General features: G+C 45.0%; 1 protein-coding gene across 1 annotated transcript in view; it reads left to right on the forward strand.

Annotated features, from left to right (window-relative positions):
- OLFML3 (olfactomedin like 3) overlaps positions 1-462 on the forward strand; it is a 289,605-nt gene extending 289,143 nt beyond the window's left edge. The window contains exon 4 of the mRNA XM_066335700.1: positions 452-462. The gene's annotated coding sequence lies outside the window, so the exon portion shown is untranslated. The remainder of the gene's footprint in view (positions 1-451) is intronic.
- The last annotated feature ends 5,538 nt before the right edge of the window (positions 463-6,000 follow it).

Here is a 6,000-nt window from a genome sequence, read left to right on the forward strand (position 1 = left end):
GGAGAAGCTGATGAAACAAAACTGTCTCTTAGTGCTGTGTCACAGCCTTAGAGAAAACAGGGGGAAGGAGTGAGGGCAGGAGGGGCCTCTGGAAGCTGTGCAGTGGCACCTTGAGACAGCAAGGAGAAGCTACAAAACTAAAAACTTCGTTAAAAAATTTCGAGGATGCACCTGGTAAGTGAAATACAGCTTGAACTTCACAGGATCATTAAGGTTGGGGAAATCCTTTAAGTTTGTTAACACAGCACTGTCGTGTCCATCACTAAACCACACCTGCAAGCCCCACATCTACATGGTTTTTGGGCATTTCCAGGTATTCCACTCCAAAAGTGCCCTGGGCAGCCTGGGGCAATGCCTTCAGAAGAAATTTTCACTAATATCCAATCTTCCTCTGGCCCAGCCTGAGGCTGCTCCCTCTCCTCCTGTCCCTGTTCCTTGGAGCCGAGCCCAGCACCCCCCGGCTGTCCCCTCCTGTCAGGGAGTTGTGCAGAGCCAGAAATTCCCCCTGAGCCTCCTTTTCTCCAGGCTGAGCCCCTTTCCCAGCTCCCTCAGCCCCTCCTGGTGCCCCAGCCCCTGCTCCAGCTCTGTTCCTTTCCCTGGACACGCTCCACTCAGATCATTAAACTCATCAGTTTAATAAGGAAAAAATGCTGCTGAAAAACACTCGTCTGCTCCTGACAGGAGATGTTGGGAGCCTTTGATTAGCAGGGACACCTTCCACTGGCCCAGGTGGCTCCAAGCCCCATCCAGCCTGGCCTTGGACACTTCCAGGGATCCAGGGACAGCCACAGCTGCTCTGGGCACCCTGTGCCAGGACCTCACCACTCTCACAGGGAACAATTCCTGTCCAATATCCCACCTAACCCTGCCCTTTGTCAGTGGGAAGCCATTCCCCTTCTTCTGTCCTTTCAGGCTGTCCAAAGTCTCTCTCCGAGCCCCTTTAGGTCCTGGAAGGGGCTCTCAGGTCTCCTTGGACCCTTCTCTTTTTCAGGCTGAGCATTCCCAGCTCTCCCAGCCTTTCCTTGTAGGAGATGATGTTGATCCCACTACAAAATGGAGCCTGTGATTCAAACCAGTGTGGATAAAAAGTCATGGCCTGCCTGGAAGAGAGCTATCTTTGTGCAAGCTTTGATGTGAAAAAATAGTAACTTGAACTCACAGATGTACTGATTACCCTGCTAAAAGAAGATGTGGAATCTCTTCTCAGAATTACAGCATTTTAATTAGAAGAATGTGAGCAAAGCCTTAATCTTGTTAGGAGGGATAGATACGGATGAGGCAGAAACAAAATCCACAGCAACATAGTCCAAACATGAAAAGCTGTGTCTTGGAGGTTGGTAACAGCACCAGAACTGCTCCCTGCCACTGCTTTTCCTGCAAGACTAAGCTTGACAGTGACTAAGTTGGAAGAAATAGCTCTTCTGCCTTGTAGCACTGAGCTACATCATACACAGCTGCTTGAAAAAAAAAATATAGCTGAAATATGGGAAAGGTACCTCAGATTTACAAACCAAATCCATAGATACTTGATTATTCTCTTTAAAGTTCTTTTGAGCCCTTCTAAATTCTTGTGACATTCAAGGATCAATAAGAATCTCCTCTGTAGCTGATCCTGACAGATGTTAATCTTTGCCTTGGCTTTGCAGCCTGCTTGAAATAGTACTTGTTCCTTCATGTCAGGCCTCTGGCAATGCTTTCAGAGTCAGGATTACAGTCTCCAGTGAATCCCATTTGTACTGTCATTAACTTTCTAAACTGTTCCCCATAGCTGGCAACTTTTCCATGCTTGGAGATCTACTTAGTGGGAAGCTGGGAGAGGGATGGGGTTTGGCTGTCTGGAATCATTGTGCCTTTAATTGAGATTTGTTTAATTTTGTCATTAAGTCCATTTACATTGTAGGCATTTCACGACCATGATTACACACTGTGCCTGTACCCTGGCTGTGTTTTGTGCCATTTACCTATTAAAGAAAGAGAAAAAAGCTCTGTGTTTACTTAAGTTTTTTACAAGTAGCCATTTCTTTTTCTTCCATTAACTTAGTTAATAAATTAATCTAATTTTTGGATTGGAAAAAAACGGCTCATCTGCAGATTCTGTGCTGTGTTCTAAGTGGTAAGATTTATTTGGCAAAATACAGCTGAGGACTCAGTACCTGCTAGTCTGGAAGGAATTGTCAGAACCCATAAACATGGGAATTATGGTTGATTCCAAATTAGGGACAAATCTCAATCAGAAAGCAGCAGGAATAGGAACATTTCTCCTGCAAATGGCAAGGACTTTGTGGTGAACAGCAATCTCTGGGTGAAACATTGCTGTGCATGTCCCACAGTCACAGAGCTGTGGGAGGGTTGGAGCAGCCTGGTCCAGTGCAAAGTGGAATGAGATGAGCTTTAAGGTCCCTTCCAGCCCAGACCAGTCTGGGATTCTGTAATTTCACCATTCTCTGACAGATCAGGGCTGCAGGTGACTTTCCTGCTCTCAGAATGTGAGTCAGGGGTGATCAGGGCTGTGTGAGTTACAACACGAGCTCGATAGTGATCACTTCAGCAGCTGGGGAAGCCAAAGTCTTGCTTGTTAATAAGAGAAAAGAAAGCTGATTAATCAGCTGAGTCATCCTGCTCTGCCTCAGTGCTGGTATGAGTGGCATTCCCTATGGATCAGCCTATTCTGAGGGAAAAGCCAAACCATAATCAAGGCTAATTGACTGAGCTCAATCAAATGTTTCAAAATACCTCCCATGAGTTAGACATCAAATAAAAAGCAGGGATATTCCCAGTAAGGCAGTTAATTGCTTCCTGAAAACTTGTTCTTTGCAATAATTTGAAGATTTTCACCAGAGCTCCCTTTTATTTCCCTTTCCTAGGCTTACAGCAGGTTACAGTGTAATGTACAGATTAACAGGCTGCAACAAGACACTTGCCCTCTCACATTTCTTCCTTCTGAAAGATGCTGCAGTGCTTCCTTGTCTCTGCAACAGAAAATCTGCAGCCTCCAGGAGTCAAAACAACTTTTTAGGAGGTTTTAGAAAGATAAATAATACCAACTTCTTGCAGCTATTAGTACTAGCAGCAAAAATGGCAGGATTTTTGAGTGAAGCCAGTAGGCTTTTTAGTCATTATGTTTAGAGAATTAATCCCAAAAGGATATTTCTATGGGTTTCGTTTCTTACATCCAGCAGAAATTGTTTCAAAGAGGAGCTGAAATGTCAGGCTTTTTGCAAGAGTTTGTCTGGTGGAAAATAACGGTGGTGTTTAAACATTTGTCTGGTTCCTGATGTGGCCCAGGTTGTGTGCAGCCACGAAAAACCAGCAGCACATCTGTAAATGAATCATCTTTTTCCCTGCACGCACATGGTTGCACAATTTTATTGACTGCTCGCTTTGATGAGTATTTGATATTTGTCATGTGCAGCTAGCCCATTCCCATTGTAATATCAGAAATTCCAAGCACAATTAACAACTGAATTTGATGTCACAGCTGATGAGGCACAGTCCTGCTGTGAGCCAGGGCAGCAGAGCCCAGGGTGAGCCAGCTCTCTGCAGTCAGCAGTGATCCCAGGGCTGAAGTTACCCCACATCTGGCTGCACACCCTGCCCCTGGCTTGGGCATTTCCTCCTCTGGCTGAGCCTGCAGAGCAGGAGGGAGCAGCTCAGGTGAGCCCCAGCATTGGGAAGAATCAATGTGGAATCTGGGAATGGTTTGGTTGGAAGGGACCTTCAAGGTCATCTACCTCCAACCCCGCCACTTTCCCCTGTCCCAGGTTACTCCAGGTCCCATCCAGCCCGGCCTTGGACACTGCCAGGGATCCAGGGGCAGCCACAGCTGCTCTGGGAATTATATTCCAGCCCCTCCTCATCCTCAAAGGGAAGAACAGGAAGGATGTTGAGATGCAGAGGAGGTCACGAGGCTGGTGAGGGGCTGGGAGCACAAACCCAGTGAGGAACAACTGAGGGAGCTGGGGCTGTTTGTCCTGGGGAAAAGGAGACTCAGAGGTGACTTTACCACTCCACAACTCCCTGAAGGGTGCCTGTGCTCAGGTGGGAGTTGATCTCTCTCCAGGCAGCACTGACAGAATGAGAGGACACAGTCTCAAGCTGCACCAAGGGAAATACAGGCTGGATATTAGGAAAAGGTTTTTTACAGAAAGGGCAATAAAGTATTGGCATGGTCTGCCTGGGGAGATGGAGATTCACCATCCCTGGGTGTGTTTAAGGAAAGACTGGATGTGGCACTCAGTGCCAGGGTTTAGTTGAGGTTAGGGTTGGGTTGGACTCGATGATCCTGGAGGTCTCTTCCAACCTGGTGATTCTGATTCTGGATTCCTTGCCAATATCCCACCTAAACCTTCCAACCTTTCTGTCCAACCCTGTGGAGGGAGGTGTTGGGATTTCTCAGGACACTGAGTCCAGAGCTTCCAAACTGCTCCTTCACCTTGTGAACCCCTGGGAAGGTCCTGGAGGGACCCCCCCAGCTCAGGGATGTGACTCTGGCCTTTGTGGTGGGGCACTGGTCACAACAAAATGATTTCCTGGGTGTGGTGGTGTTCAAACAGAGGTTGGACTTGATGATCTTGGAGGTCTTTTCCAACCTTAACGATTCTGGAATAAATTCTGTGGTCTTTTTCCCCCACATGATTCTGGTTTGTATTCCACTTAAAAAATCCATCACTTTTCTGCATTAGGACATGAACACAGGTGCCACAGGCTTCACACCTTCTGCAGCTCCATAAAAAAAACCTTCACAAAACTCCCATTCCAGATTTGAATTTCCATGGGGATTGTGCCAATATCAATTAGTACAAATCACCAGATATACTTGAAATTAGGTGTCATTATAACAGCTCCATATGTAACCACATATTTTCCCTGTCTGGATGTTTGCTGTGCACCTTGTATTTATTACAGTGTTATTTGTTAATGCTTTTGTGTGGTGGATCAGTTGTCAGGGAGAATGATTGTGGTTACAAAAGGAGCAGTTTTATTGTGAACTGGAAGGAGGAGAATATGGGTGAGGATGGATGGAGAGGGAGGAGACAGAAGATGACATTTGTAGGCAGATGTGATTTGTAGTATGAAAATATTAAATGCTGTTGAAAAGTGGGACTCCACAGATTATTGACATAATTGTGGCAATAGGAATAGATTTCTCTTTGCTATTTGCCTATTTTCTCTACAATTTTCATCAGATGATGAATACATGACAATTTTATATTGTCTAACACAAAAGAAATTGTCTTTTTATTCTATTTTTTAAGATAGCATATGTCTAGCAGATTTCTAACTGAAGCATCTTTTTAAAGAAGCCTATTGTGATTGAATTTTGCATCTTTCAACTTTTCTCTGGGGTTTCTTTGCATTAGTATTAGGTTCAAAGCAATAATCAAGGTCTAAGCCTTACAAGATCATTTTTTGCCTGCTTAAAATGAAAACCAGAGGGGAGTTTTGCTGATTAGGTGTGTACTTCATTTCTGTGCACAATGCCAGAGTTTAAATACACATCACTTGGAAATGAGCTTTTGCAAATTCAAAGGGAGAGAGATGAACTTTAAATCTGAACTTTAAACCTCACATCAGTTTTCCTGTGGCACTGGAGATGTGTTATTTTCACAGAAAGTATTTCCTTTTGCTTTCAAGTGATGGCACAAGCAGAGTGCTGAAGACTGAATTCAAATTACTTGAATTCTTTTTAAAATGTGAAATACTGAACCAAGGGGAGAAACTCTGCAGGTCATTAAATAGTTTCCTAATTTCTTTGCTTTCGAAGAGGTGAGAAGAAAGGAGAAGGAAAGGGCCACACACTTTTCTCTCTCAGAACACACAGAGAAAAGAAATGGTCTCTAGCACAGCCCTTCCCAGCACCGGGAACGTGCACCCAGGGAGAGCTCATGGATCAAACTCCCTCTGATGCTTTGGATTCTGGATGCTTTGCCAAAACCAGAAACTCACACTTTTGGCATAGATAAAGTGTCCTGGAATGTGAGGCTGAGCAGTGACCCTTTG

The sequence above is a fragment of the Sylvia atricapilla genome, chromosome 25 (genome assembly GCF_009819655.1).
Source record: "Sylvia atricapilla isolate bSylAtr1 chromosome 25, bSylAtr1.pri, whole genome shotgun sequence".
Lineage (NCBI taxonomy): Eukaryota > Metazoa > Chordata > Aves > Passeriformes > Sylviidae > Sylvia > Sylvia atricapilla.